This window comes from Lissotriton helveticus, chromosome 7 (assembly GCF_964261635.1).
Source record: "Lissotriton helveticus chromosome 7, aLisHel1.1, whole genome shotgun sequence".
Lineage (NCBI taxonomy): Eukaryota > Metazoa > Chordata > Amphibia > Caudata > Salamandridae > Lissotriton > Lissotriton helveticus.
Genome location: NC_136068.1, coordinates 762,316,657 through 762,331,063, shown reverse-complemented (window position 1 = coordinate 762,331,063; position 14,407 = coordinate 762,316,657). Strand labels below are relative to the sequence as shown.

General features: G+C 43.0%; 1 long non-coding RNA gene across 1 annotated transcript in view; it reads right to left on the bottom strand.

Moving 5' to 3' along the window:
* The window catches only part of LOC144767034 (uncharacterized), a 908,861-nt gene that overhangs the window by 563,621 nt on the left and 330,833 nt on the right, over positions 1-14,407 (bottom strand). Inside the window, exon 2 of the long non-coding RNA XR_013598033.1 lies at positions 3,435-3,585. This is a non-coding gene — a long non-coding RNA (uncharacterized LOC144767034). The remainder of the gene's footprint in view (positions 1-3,434; positions 3,586-14,407) is intronic.

The window sequence follows — 14,407 nt, the reverse complement described above, 5'->3', positions numbered from 1 at the left end:
TGAAGACTGATGCATCCTTGAGTTTTGAGAACATTTCTCCAATATTGGGCAAGGGATGCCTATCAACCCACACATTAGAATTTAAATCGCGCATATCCACACAAAGACGAATTTTCCCATTAGGCTTGTGGGCCACGACTACAGGAGAGAGCCACTCAGAGGATTCAATTTCCTCAATTACATCTAGGTCACATAATCTCTGAAGTTCTTTCTTAACAGATTCCCTTAAGGCCAAAGGAATATTGCGTACCTTATGTACTTTGGGAACAGCATTGTGTTTCAGAATAATTTTATGTTTGAAGTTTTTTAGCAAACCCAATTTAGAGGAAAAAACCTGTGGAAAAAGTGTTTCCCATTTGTTGTCAGAAGGCACATCAACAGAATTGACAAAATCAGAATACCCCAGAACTTGATCGGGATGGTTGGGATCAAGTTTCATCATTAACTCTCTTTGTTGTGGCCAACCCAATAAACACGACCCATCTTTGGCAACATACACTTTTGCAGGAATCGACTTGCCCTTAAATGATAAAGTGGAATGAAAGTACCCAAATACATCGATAGGTTTTTTACCATAACCACGTAACCTAATGTCAGAAGGAAATAAGGATATAACATCAGGAAATTCTTTCAATAAAACATCGTCACCAATCAAGGTGTACTTTGCACCAGAGTCTGCCATGACTTTTATGGATTTAGATCCGATCTGAAGCATACAGAAAGGTGAATCTTTTTTTTCTTCTCCTACTTCGTATATGGTGCATACGTCATCATATATGTCATCATTCATGTCTACAGCTTGAACTTGGGAAAACCTGGGGCGTCTCGAATCCGAAGAAAAGTTCTTTGATTTGTTGCGATTCTTGCACATCCTCGCAAAATGACCTCTAGATTTACAATAATTGCAGAATTGTCCTGTAGCCGGACACCTTTTATCTGTTGCGACGTGTCCGGGAAAACCGCATTTGAAGCAAACTACTTCTTTTCTGAAACCCTGAAATGATGAAGAAGGTAGTGTAGATCTGTTAGAAGTAGCTTCCATTGGACTTTTCTTGACAGTTTGAACCAAAGAGACATTGGGTCTATCCAGAACGATGGGAGATTCTTTCGGTTTTTTATCGGATAACTCTTTAATGCCTAATTTCATGTCTTCAAAACGGTGTGCAATGTCAAGAGCTTTTGAAAGAGACAAATCTTTTGCATCAAGTAATTTTTCTTGAAGTTTCACATCAGAAACATTATGTACAAGTTGGTCTCTCACCATCTGATCATGGAACTGTTGGTAGTTACACTTGGCAGCAAGAATTCTTAAATCTTTCACAAAGGAATCGATGGGTTCAATGGGCAGTTGTTGTCTACTTAGAAATTTATGCCGTGCCACAACCTCATTGACTTTCTTGATGAATTGTTTGTCAAGCTGCATTATGGCGTTTTCATAAACATCAGTGTCTTCTTCGGAGGAATTGTCTAAAGTCAGAGGAGGAAGGTGAGAAAGAACTTGTCTTCCTTCAGCGCCAAGTGAATGTTTAAGAATGGCGAGTTTACGTTTATCTGTGTAATTCTCTCCACCAATGGCTTCTAGGTATGCTTCAAATCCTTCACGCCATTGTTTCCACTCTAAGGGTGGTTCACCTGGGCTTGCCAAAAATGGAGGAGGAGCGTTGAAACTCTCCATAATAATAAATGAAAGATACCAAAATAATAATAATAAAATACTTGGCTTAGATAAAGAGATTCCCTTTGTGGCAATTGTTATGATGTCATAAACAAGTCTCTGATATAGTCAGATTCCTTTAAATTTGTATTAGAGAAACATTCATTGTGATGTAGACACAGTCTATTGTTCAGTATATCAGGAACTTCTTTGAAACAGTCTTTTATGATGTCACAAAGACGAGTGACGCTTTGGAAATCTGGCAGCTTAAGAATGTGCTTGTGCTGACACAGCTTGCAGGTTCTATTTAGAATATCGAGCGCGCGCTTGTGCGCATGCGTCAACTCGCGCGTTTTGACTAGAATTCTGAGCGTGTGCGCACACAGAGAAACGGAAACGTCTTCAGAGAAATGGAGAAAAATTGATAAAAGTCTCACCGCTTAACAGGAAAGAGCGGGATTTTCACCAACACTTGAAGTCAATGATGATGAAGTTTCCGAAATGTTCGCAGAGGAGATTCGATCTGTAACTCTCGCAACGGTAATCTTGGTCCGGAGGTCCCGGGGCTGTGGGCTCTCTAATCGCATGGGTTCACTTCTCCATCGTCACCAGTGAAGAATCCAAGTAAGTAAGATACGTGGTACACGGAGGAGGTTGTATTTATGGTAGTTTATTTACCAGTGAAGATATCATGTACAGGAGCCCACGCCAACCGCTGCACTGCCATACATGGAATGCCAACACCCTGGATTCCAAATTCCAGTGCACGCGGCGAGCGCGAGGAGCAAACACGAGGATACAACACCATGACATTCGTATATTTTGCTCTTGCAATGCCAAAAGGCCCTTCATAGTTGCGGTTCTTGCTTGGAGACATGCACGGCCAGCAGAAGTGCTCTGTTCGGCTTTTATATCCTTCTATAAGTTATTGTAAAATAGCGTGCATGACGCACAGGGCCATACATCATAATTCACCAAGTTACCTCTCACAGAAGCTGACAATCTCGGGTGGGGTAAGATCCTCAAGGAGTGCGAAAAACCTACTACTGAAACCCCAAAAGTTCAACAAGAGGAAAACTTATAAACGATCCTTCTCACGGATGGCGCCCAGGATATGGAATACACTGCCCCCAGAAACCAGACTGAATGCTTCTTCCGCATCTTTTAAAAAGGAAGTTAAAGCGATTCTCTTGGCAAAATACACCTGATCATAGACTAATTATATTATGAGATCAACAGCTCCCACTTTTTTACCATATTTAAAGGCCGAACTGAACTGACCCTGACTTGAATCATCGGGCTTGTTTCCTGTTATGTACCATACTGCTTTTGCACGACATGTTATGTATACGTGACTTTCTGTATATCTAATAGTGCTCAATGTAAAGCGCTCTGATATCCGCAAGGAACTTGTTCGCGCTCTATAAAACGTTCAAAATAAATAAATTGTCAATAGTTTGTTTGTGTGATTTACGCCATCTAACATGCTCTTTGATGCACATCTTTCCATGAGGATATTTTTGAACTGATCGAGTGCACTGCGGTTCTGGATGGCCAACAGAGTGATTTTCAGATCCAGGCAGCTTACCTCTTCAAGGATATAGATGTTTCTGTGGTTGTTCAGGGTGCCGATTTCAAACTCTGCTTACAATGTATCAATTAGGTTGCCGCTCTTTTATTTTATACTTCATTTTTTGCACTTTACATAACAACATCTACATTGCAGAGTGGCATAACAGGCAATACATATATTGATATCTACGCAGACTTAAAAACTTACGTGGATCACACATTCTGCATGTGGGAACCCATCATCACCCACACATTTTTCTCAATCCAAAGATGGCCGTGGCTGCGCTGACCCAGCTGAGAGAATTGCCCAGTAGCTGCATCTCCGTTGCCCCTTGCAAGTGGGCCTTCCTTCGAAGTGGCTAGAAAAGCGAAGAAACTCTTGATTAAATCAGGCAATACAGACTAATCGTATGGGACAATTTGTGATTTTAATAAACACATACATTAAGGAAGTTATGTGATATCCTTATGAAGGATATACATAAGGAGCCGAAACGGTATGTGCATAGTTGATAACCTTTAGAAAAGTAGATGAAGGTATCAATATTTAAATAAGTGTTATTATACCTAGGTAACCCAAAGATTTCCTTTTTGTATAGGATTAGAAAAGTGATATCATCAGCAAAGATGCACTCTAGTTTCTGCACTTCATCTAGAGACCTTGCCATAATTTTCCCTATGGGTGACTAGACCAATACACAAATAAACCGGCAACCCTTTTTGTTTGTTTATATTCATTGTTTGTTTACTCTTATTATAATGATTTGATGGTAAAATTGTGCTTTAGTGACTATGATGAATGTTAGAAACAGGGTCCCTAGTTGTCAGTCGTTGGCACCCTGTCCGAGTAGGGACCCTCGCTCCAGTCAGGGTAAGCAAGGTGCACACTAAGAATAACTGTGCTCACCCCCTTGGTAGCTTAGCAAGCGCAGTCAGGTTTATCCCCAGAGGCAATGTGTAAAGTATTTGCGTGCAGAGTAACACAGTGAAAGTACCGCAAAAGTACTCCACACCAGTTTAGAAAAATAGCCACTATTTATCTGAGTAAAACAAGATAAAATTGACAGAAATCCAACATACACAAGATACAAAGTTTTTAATGATTAAATAAAGTTATAGCTTTTGGAAGACAATAGCTCCAAACTGGAGCTATTTGGTCACATTTGACTGGGATAAATCCACAAGTTCAGTCCGATGGAGCATGGGCCAGATACAGGAGTCACACAGACCCTGGTACAGTACCTTGAATGTGTAAAAAATCAAAGAGGATGCAGGGGAGGAGCCGCATTGCGGAGCCAGGTGCGGTGATCAGTCCTTACTGCTTTGTAGGTCATTGGCACGTTGGTGCTTGTGGACAGTGCATTGCACAAAGGAGGTGAGGCATCCTTGAAGCAAATGAGACATCGGCTCCTGGAGGCGGTGAAAAGTTGGGAAGTTAGTGACGCCCAGGACGTTGTGGGCGCAGGGGAGGTGATGCGGTAGTTGCCAAGATGACTATCAGTTCCTTACTGCTGTGCGGGGTTGATGATGAAGTCGGGGGTCAAGCTACAAGACTTCGACTCCGCTGCAACGAGGTTGAACTGCAGCATCGTAGTTGAGGTGGTGCATCATGGACCTCAATGACACGGTGCTCTGGACTTCCACAGTGGCAGTTCTTCAGAGGCGCCGCAGAATCTTCGGAGCCTGCACTGTGAGTCGCAGTCGTTGCGTCGAGCGGGGACCGTAGCTTCGGTGCATGCAGCTGCACAGCATTAAAGTTTCAGATAGGTACCAGTTCCGAAGTCACTATATATCTGTTCCTTCTTGTAGCACATAAAGTCACTTCCAAGGGCACAGGAACTGGAGGTGGCACCACTTGGCAAGTAGGGCTCGCAGCAGATGAGCCCTGGTGCTACAGGTGAAATCTTTGATGGCCATGAGACTTCCAATCAGATGCAAGCTCAACTCAAACCCTTGGAGAAACTTTAGAAAGCATATTGTAGAGAGCAAAGTCCAGTCCTCTCACTACCAGGACAGAAACAGCAGGCAAACACAGCAAAGCAAATAGCAAAGTGGCAGTCCCTCCTGGCAGCACAACAGCTTTTCTTCCTGGCAAAATGCTATCAGTCCAGAATTGTTCAGAGTATATGGTATCAGAGGTCCAGTACTTATAACCATGAAGCAGGGAGTCTTTAAATTAAGGTGTTTGTTGTGCACAAGTCTCTGCCCCTTCTGGCCCTGACTCCAGACACACTACGATGTTGGAGACTTCTTTGTGTGGGGACGGGTACAGCACCATTCAGGTGCATGTGTCAGCTCCTCACACCACTCTAGCTCAGGAAGGCTCATCAGCCTGGTGATGGGCCATCAGGATATGCAGGGCACACCACAGCTCCCTCTGTGTGTGACTATCCAGAGTGAATTCGCAAAACCCAACTGTCATGCAACCCAAATGTGTATTCCAGGGACAGGCAGAGGCACAGAATGGTTAAGTAAGAAAATTCCAACTTTCTAAAAGTGACATTTTATACCTGTAATGCAAAAAACACCTTCATTAAAAGATGTATTTTTGAATTGTGAGTCCAGAGACACCAAACTCCAATGTGCTATCTAGTGCCAATTGGAAGATACACTGGCACACTGTTACCAGGTAGCTCCAAGGCTAACCTAAGGGTGAGATAGACCTTGCTGTAGTGAAGAACGAATTTAGCAGTTTTTAACTAGCAGGGCATTTAAAACTCACAAGTACATATCCTACCTTTTGAATACAATGCACCCTCCCTGTGGGGGTTTCTAAGGCCTATCTTAGGGGTGCCTGATCTGCAAAACAAGCATTGGCATAACCAATAGGTCTCGCCTTTGGGATCTTATAAGTGTTTAGTCAGAGCTATTGGCTTTGCCAGAGTATTTAAGCTATGTTGTAGAGTAGTGTGGCAGTTGTATAGCATGTTGCAAAAATATAATAAAAAGTGTATAAGCATTTTTGTTACCTTATATATAATTAATATGATATTATGAATAACTCAATGACCCTATAAAAAAATATTAACATAAAAGTGTTTTTGAAACTATATGAGTAAAAGTGATTATTGTTTTAAAGTAACTAATGCGAAAATGCAACTTCACAAGCAAAATAAGTTTTTATACTGCGGAATAGCGCAGTTTCATATTTCATATAAAACTGCTGTGGTTATGTTTTTCTTGAGGTTAGAGAAGCTCTGTGCCTTTCAATCAAGGACCGTTGCGCATGACAACCCTGCGTCTCTGCTTAAGGTGTTAATTGGCAGAGGAGAGCCTGTATAAAATATTATATGGGAACTACAGAGTAACTCCAAGCAACTAAACCTGCAAGTTTTCACTCTCTCTCTCTCCCTCTCATCATCTCTTCATCCCTCTTAAGCACTGCAAAACAGGATAAGAGCACCTATGTGATCACACATGCCAATAATATGATTAACACACAGATATGATTAGAAGTACAACATTGTTGACACCAAGCACTCCCATACGATGTAGCATACTACTCATCCGATAATGTCCTTCGGCCCCTGTAAGCAGCATACAGCACTATACAAATGTACTTACAATTACAAGTGAAGGTAGGACTGGTGAAGAAATGCCTCCCTAATAAAACAGACGACAAAAACAGGGCACCCTCATAATACAGATCCACAAAGTTCACAGCAGGCAACATCCCAAAGACAAAGTATGGGGGGATGATAGGCGAGAAATGAATAATGAAGAAGGCGGACTCAAAATTATTTCTGCTTCACTCAAATCACATGAAAAGCAAGGGGCCTTGGTAGGTAGGGGAACCGCATGAGACAAAGAGGGGCTTTGGAGGACAGAAGAGAACAAAAAGGAGGCATGTCGAAAGTGAGAGCAGCTAATGACGCACAACCACTCGGAAGCCAAGATGTAGAGAGGGCGCAGCTTTAAGTAGACAGGCAGACCCTGTGAGAAGTTAGCCTGGCATATGATGTCCACTAGTTCTAGTGGGCACCTTGCACCAGTCTATTCGACCCTTATTAATGGTGGTTGTAAAGTTAACCTTATAGAAAGCTATCCTAGGGGTAGCAGTGGCAAGCAGTCATCAGGCTAAGACTTCAGAGAGCGAATTAAGCCAGTTGTTTTACCAATTTTAATCCCTTGAGTAGCAAATGAAAGCACACCATACAAGGTATATATCAAATATATATGTATTTATTCTAAACACAACCCCTCTGCACTCTTTATGAGGTCAGATGTAAAAGTACAATACAAGTTACTTAATTAGCATACAATAAGTTGCTCAGTATACGTTTTGCCCTAGGGGCCTCACAAACCATATACTAAAATAGGGGTATAAGAACCACATGATAATTAGAAAGCAGGCCTGGGGCCTGTGGAATCGCTGGAGCTACTCTAAACAACCAAAGGTTAGGATGTAGGAGGCCCACGGGAGACGCGTGCAGTGACTAAACACAGCCGCGGGTTACCATTGACTTTCTAAGGGAAACAAACAAGTTACAAATTTACAATTTAAGGACTCTTCTAAATGAACTACGATGGAACCCTTTTAGACTTAGACACTAGGAAGGCCAATACCCTCAAGACTACCAGAGTTCTCGTGTTACCTCCCCCACGGATGCCGGGTGCATAGGTCTCTTTTGGTGTCGGGTTTCGTCATCGATTTCAATGGAGATACGCAAAGAAGTGCATTAGGCGACCAGAGGAAAAGTGTCCGGGTGGATCCAAGGGTGGATCAAAGACCTGTTGAACCTGAAAGCAGAAGGGACAGAGTCTGGGCCACTTGCCAGTGACCAGGGCGGCGATAGGAAGAAGCCACCAGATGTCGGGTGATTTTAGGTGAGAAGGTGAAGTTTGTCTCTTCAGCCATGAGGACCAGGAGGTGTCGACAATGACCAGGAGCTGGATTCGAGCTGTCCCATAAAGGATCTAGTTGACTGCTGTGTCGGTTTCCGGATTGGACACAACAAGCCTTGGCAAATGCAACCCACGCAGGATGTCGAGATGGGCTTCGGTACAGACCAGCAAGGTCTGAGGAACTTCTCCTTTGCAGTGAAGTTGGAACAAGCCTGGAGCAACCAGGAAAGTAAGTTAGATTCAAAGAAAAGTCTTCGGGGGGCTCACTAGCCAACGGGCAAGGAACCGCAAAGATGCGTCAAGCTGAAATGCAAAAGCGGGGCCCACGGGACACTCGTGGAGTGTGGGCCTCTGAGCTTCGGTGCAAATGGTGCTCGGGTCTGGGGCTTCAAGCACCCCAATGTACAACTTTGAGATACCTTGTGAAGTAGGTGCAGCTTGAAAAATGCAGGATGTCCAGGAGTTCCGGTCCCACATCTCTCGTGTCCGCCATGGGTATCCGCTTTGCTGTGAACAAAGGTCGGGGTCAAAGATGTCTGGATGTCTGTGTCCTGTGTCGCAGATTCTTCGGGATCCGGCGGGAGCCTCGAAAATGCAGACCGGAAAACTTGCTGTTGGCGCTTGTTTGAACAGGGTGGTCACTCCTTGACCACAAGGGAGATATCTTCCATCTTCCAGTCGAAATGGAATGTCGAAGGTCCAGGATATATGTTTCAGAGTTTCGTCCATACGTAATCTAAAGTCCTAGGCACTGGGATCCTATACATATAGTAAGTTTAGGGGTTGGGCTAACTTTAAGGTCCCTCCTATGGGTGGACCTGGGGTGGGGGTGGTTACACCCGTTCCCCTTTGTCCAGTTTCGTGCCAGAGCTGGGACTGAGTGCCCCAGCAACTGGTTTGAACTGGGAAATGCATGAAACCCTATGGAAGCGAGCAGACATGCCAACTCCTGGCTGCAAGGGGACTTTCGCCCCCGATGCCAGGGGGCACAGGCCTGGGAAAGCTGGGCCCAGGCCTGCGACGCCAAATATTCCGAGGGGCAGCCGGGAGCTGCCTGACGTCATGGAATGGAAACAGCAGCTCCCCCATCCCACTTGGCCTCAAGACTCAGGTCCTAGTAAAGTCATTGTAATAAGCCCTTAATGTACCCCAGTGTAATTGTGAGCACCCCATCAACACCCTGCCTTCCTCCCATCTCCCCCACACCCACTTTCATCACGCAACCACCCCCCCCCAAACACAGACACAACAAACACCAAATCTTCTTTCCGCCCAGAGGCTGTCCCGGTCAATGCGAAATAAGGCCGGCCCTGCACAGGTAAACGGTGACTGTCATATGCATATCCCAGAAGTCGTTCCTCAAGTCGCAGGGGGGTGGTGGCACTTTGTACAAGGACCCCCCTCCCTCCCATTACCGACATCAGAGCTTTGGGCTGCAGGTCAAGGATGTGGGGGGCATGAACTTGAATCGGCACGCTTTTTCAAACTTGCGTTTGCATTAGTTATTTAAAACAAGTATTTGCAATGCAATAGGTCTCACAGTTGTGAGAGTTTGAGCTATTGGCATTGTAAATGGCAATGCCTTTTATTTCCGTGTTGACTTTTAAATAAAAGGTATTGTCATTTACAATGCCAATAGCTTAAACTCTCACAAATGCGAGATCTATTGCATTGCAAATGCTTGTTATTGTGGCAGGGAGATCTCAAATATGGGGTGCACATGGAACAACTTTGTTGATTAGGTCTAAAAGAGATCAGAAAACAGAAACCTGGATGTAATGATGGGTGAGGGGTCACGTGGTTTGGGCAAAATATTTTGGTGCATTGTTAATATGGAACTAGAAGATAGGTATTAAGCTCGCCTTGGGGAACAAAGGCATCTTGGCACTAAAACCAATGACACGGAAATAAAACAGGTGTGCTCTGCAAAACTGATACCTTGGGTCATAAACATTTACTTTAGATATGATTGCATTCTGAGGCACAGTGAATAAAAGTTTTGCCCTGAATTAGATGACATATGTTGAGCAGTGCAGAAAATCAACAAGTACAAAAGTAGACTGATTACGTATCCTGGAAATTACACGGTGGCAACCAGAGTGGGGGTAATCAATATCAGCCATGGAGATTGCAACAGGTAGGACTGCACATCATGTAGGTTTAACAATCTCAATATTGTTCATGACGTCAGGTGGTAAATAGAATGTGCCCGTGATTATATCTGTGCGTTGGGCTTACTGTAAACTGCATAATGTGCAAGAACACGTGGTCCAGCCAGTGTGAAATCCGCACCCATTTCACTGAGGGTTTCAAAAAAATAATTATTGCAGCTCCAAGGTAAACATTAAATGTAGTGGTAATAACACAAAATTTAATTTGGTGATAAAAGGAGGCCTGTCGCTGGCGTACATTGACACCAACACAATTCCCGTTTTGAGCTCACACTCGTTCAACCAAACACTCCCTGCCGCTAATGTGCTTTGGAGTCTCATCTACGCTATGAAGCACTGTAGAAGTAAAATACAGGTATCAGCACTTTGGGCTTCTTAGGCCTTAAATTAGATCCAGGTAATCCCTGATCTGTTTTCGGGAAGCCGGTTCCAGATTCGCCAGATAACCATGTACTAGGTAAAGTCATTTTACGCCATTATGTGTAAATGTATGCCTAATATGAATATCATGGATGGAGCTCTCGTTGATGCAACAGGTGAACGCTGTAGACTTCCTGTTCACAAAATACATAGTCTGTATAATTGTGTATATCCAAGCAGAAAGTAAATCCTTATACGATGCAACTACCAAGCATTACCTCACAATTAAGTGGTAAATGAAATACTGCACTTGTCTTTAAGTGCAGAACGAGGAGCTGGGTGCACAGTGACTGGTATAAGGACACATGAAAAATTGCAGCATCAACATTGCAGTTTTCATTGAGTTCATATTTGCAAAAATGCTCACCTTCTGTGGAAGTTCAAAAGCCATTGTGGCTGCTTCCCGTGGGACTGCTGGGAAAGACAACCTCTTCAGTGCGTCTTGTTTAAAATCAAAGTGAGGAGAGCAATGTCGGGAGGAACTGGGAGCCGTGTAGACCGGGTACCACATACCACGACTGTTGTCGGTAAAGCTATCTTCCTGGTTGTGAGGCCCACACTGGCTCGTCACCGGCGAGTGGCGGGCGGGCGGAGAGCTCTGTACTCTAGAAGACAGTCAAAAATATCCACCAACTCCAGAAACAGAGGTTGTGAGAGGAGAGTGCCGTCTGCTTCAGCTAAGCCTGTAGTCATGCTTTCCGTGTAAACTAGAGTCCGTCTGGAGACAATGTTGGCGCGGTGCGCCTCTCCCAGACATATAAGGGAAGAGCAAATCAAGCAATCAATGTTTATTTCTGGAATTATTTTCACTTATTGTATTGCATTACATGAAGTCAGCGTCGTCTTTATTTAAACGAGACCTAAAAAGCGGCATTGAAAGCGATCGCGAAAGTGAAAGCGTTCGCAAGCAAACAAGCCCGTGAGAAGTGCACGCGCGCACGCCACAGCGAACCATGTGGTTTCAATTATCGCGCCCGTGTCTGGGCATGATAATTGGAAACATATGCTGCTGCTGCTGCGCGTAACAGACACTAATAGGCCATGGGCGGAACAATGCGCCCACCTTTGGCCTATTGCATGCTATCTTTATGAAAAACACGCACGCAAAGGCCAATAGCGTCGCCCAAAAGGAAAAGCACACGCACAAGCGTGTGTGATTCCTAGGTATGTTTTCAAACCCCCTACAAAAAGTCTCTTGATGCGCAAGCAATGCTGCACACTGCACCGCTAGGCGAGAGACCTAAAAAGGGAAGGTTGGCAACTGTCAAGTGGGTACACTTGCCAGGTCGAAATGGCAGTTTAATACTGCCCACACAGGCTCTGCAGTGGCAGACCCATGCGAGGCTCAATCAGTGCTGCAGGCCCACTAGTAGCATTTGAGTTACACGCCCTGGGTACACATGGTGCACTGTACTAGAGACTTACTAGTAAATCAAATATGCCAATCATGGAGAAACCAATTACCATCAGCTCTTAGACATAGAGCACTTGCACTTTAGTAGGGGTAAAGAGGCCAGAGTCCTAAACCCAGCAAAAATGAGATTCAGCACACAGTCAAAAACAGAAGGTCTGAAGCAAAAAGAAAAGTGAAACTATGCCAAAAGATGTCAGGTCTCGCAATTAATTATGGGAATTGTTAAAATATAATTTAGTGTTTGTTGTTTAGCATAATCAAAATACATTTGTAATATAATCTTATGTACAATGTCTTTTGTTTGCTCTGCTCTGGTATTGCATTAGTTGCCTTATGTATTTAGTTTTCCTCGAAAGGTAGCTCTGTTGATGAGTTATTTGTGCATTGTTTGGTTTTCGCCTACTCCATGCCTGTGATCAGTATGTTAAGGCTCCTCTTGTTTGTTATATTATCATACTCCTACAGGTGACCAACAGGGCTTCCATTGATATGGCAATTAATAAGGTGCAGGTGAATACCCCTATCTGGTACCTCTATGTATTCTCAGGGATGATGACAGCAGCCATTAATTTTAATCCAGAGTTTGGGTTCTGAATAAAGAAGGGACATCCAGCCCACAATGCCCTCAGCTAAACACGCTCGATTCAGTACGATAAACATATATATCAAATTCTTACTCTGCATCTAACAGCAAATGCCTCTGCTGAAACTCGGGTATAATCTGATGGAGAAGTGTTGACATTCTAATAATATTAAATTGACTTTATTTCGGATATATTGCAATCCATAAAAGTACACAACATTACACATTTCATATTAAAAACATCACAATAATTACAAAGTCAATCTTGGTTACATACAACACATATGTTTCTTAAAAGGGTGAGTAGACAAAATTAATACAAGAAAAGTGCAAATAGTGCCCACGTACAGAAAAAGTGCATTAGTGCGTTGGGCTGCAGATGATTCACAGTTACTCATCTAAACATTTTCTTAGTCTCATAGTTAGTTTTAAAAATTCTGCCACCTGGAGGACCCTATCAGAGTGCAGCAGCTGTAAATACATAAGGGCGGGTCTGATTTGTTTAAAATTTAATTATTTTAAAAGAGTGACAAGATACCGCCTACGGGGATATTCATAAAATGTACATAAAAATATAAAATGCAGCATGTCCTGTGGAGACTTCCCGTCGCAGCCACAGGGAGCTGCAGGTTTCTTAAAAATGTCCGACTTAGGTCTAATTAAAAGATGATGAAAGATGTTGAACCTAAACCGGGTCAGCAAAAATTTCTCATGGGAGGTAAAGGAGCATGTTAGGTACATTTCCATAGTGTCACAAGTTCTCAACATGATATACTTTCTAACATTGGGTTTCAAAAGCTCAACTTCGTCTCTTAGGGCATTACGATCCATGTAAAAAGCCCTCTTAATTGCTGCAACATCACCCGTAACTATATCCCTCGGGTTATCAAACAAGTACAGGCGACCAAGCTTCAAAAATTGGGACTTCAGATATTTAAGCCAGGGTACACACATTGCATGATCAAGTGATACAAGATCTTCCACTATCTGTTGGGTTAAGGGAATTTCATCACTTAACCATAATTTTACCCAGCATAACAGTGGTTTCAATCCCACAATGTCGGATAAATGCTGGCAACCAAGCTCTTCATGTACAGCTAAATTCGGTGTGCTACCTGTTGACATTCTCTTTGTTAGCCTCTAGAGCGTATAAGGTAATTTGCCTCTAAGAAGTTCAAATTTGTCAATAAAACAAACAGCATAGTAAGATAAATAATCCTTCTTGAGTCAAATAATAGAAACCATAAAGGTTTATTAATAATTCAATAACCATTATAGAAGGCAAAAATACAGATTGTCATTTATTGGCAAATAGAAAACAAGCATAAAACTCTATCAAATGCAGCAGGGGTTCTGGTATGGAATCGAACCTCAGAGAAAATATCAACATTATTTTATGTCCTAAGCATGAGGGTGCCGAGCATGGTCTGCTCTCTAAGAGTCAGGAAAGCAACTCCCAGCCCACCTCCAAATTACCTTTTTTTACAGGAAAATAGACTGCAAAATGCAGAGTTAGCATAAGGTGAGCACTCTGTTGCATAAGCTTAGTGAATCAAAATACAGAATACAACGCAACAATACTTAACACCAGCCTAATATCGTCCTCTAAATAAATAATAATTAGCCCCATTCTTGACCTAATGTCATAGGATGTGACAGTACAAATCTAGTTACAATTATAAAATAATGATACACTTCTAAAATGAGAAGGCCAATTGAATTACAGACTGGGAGGAACTTGAACAGCT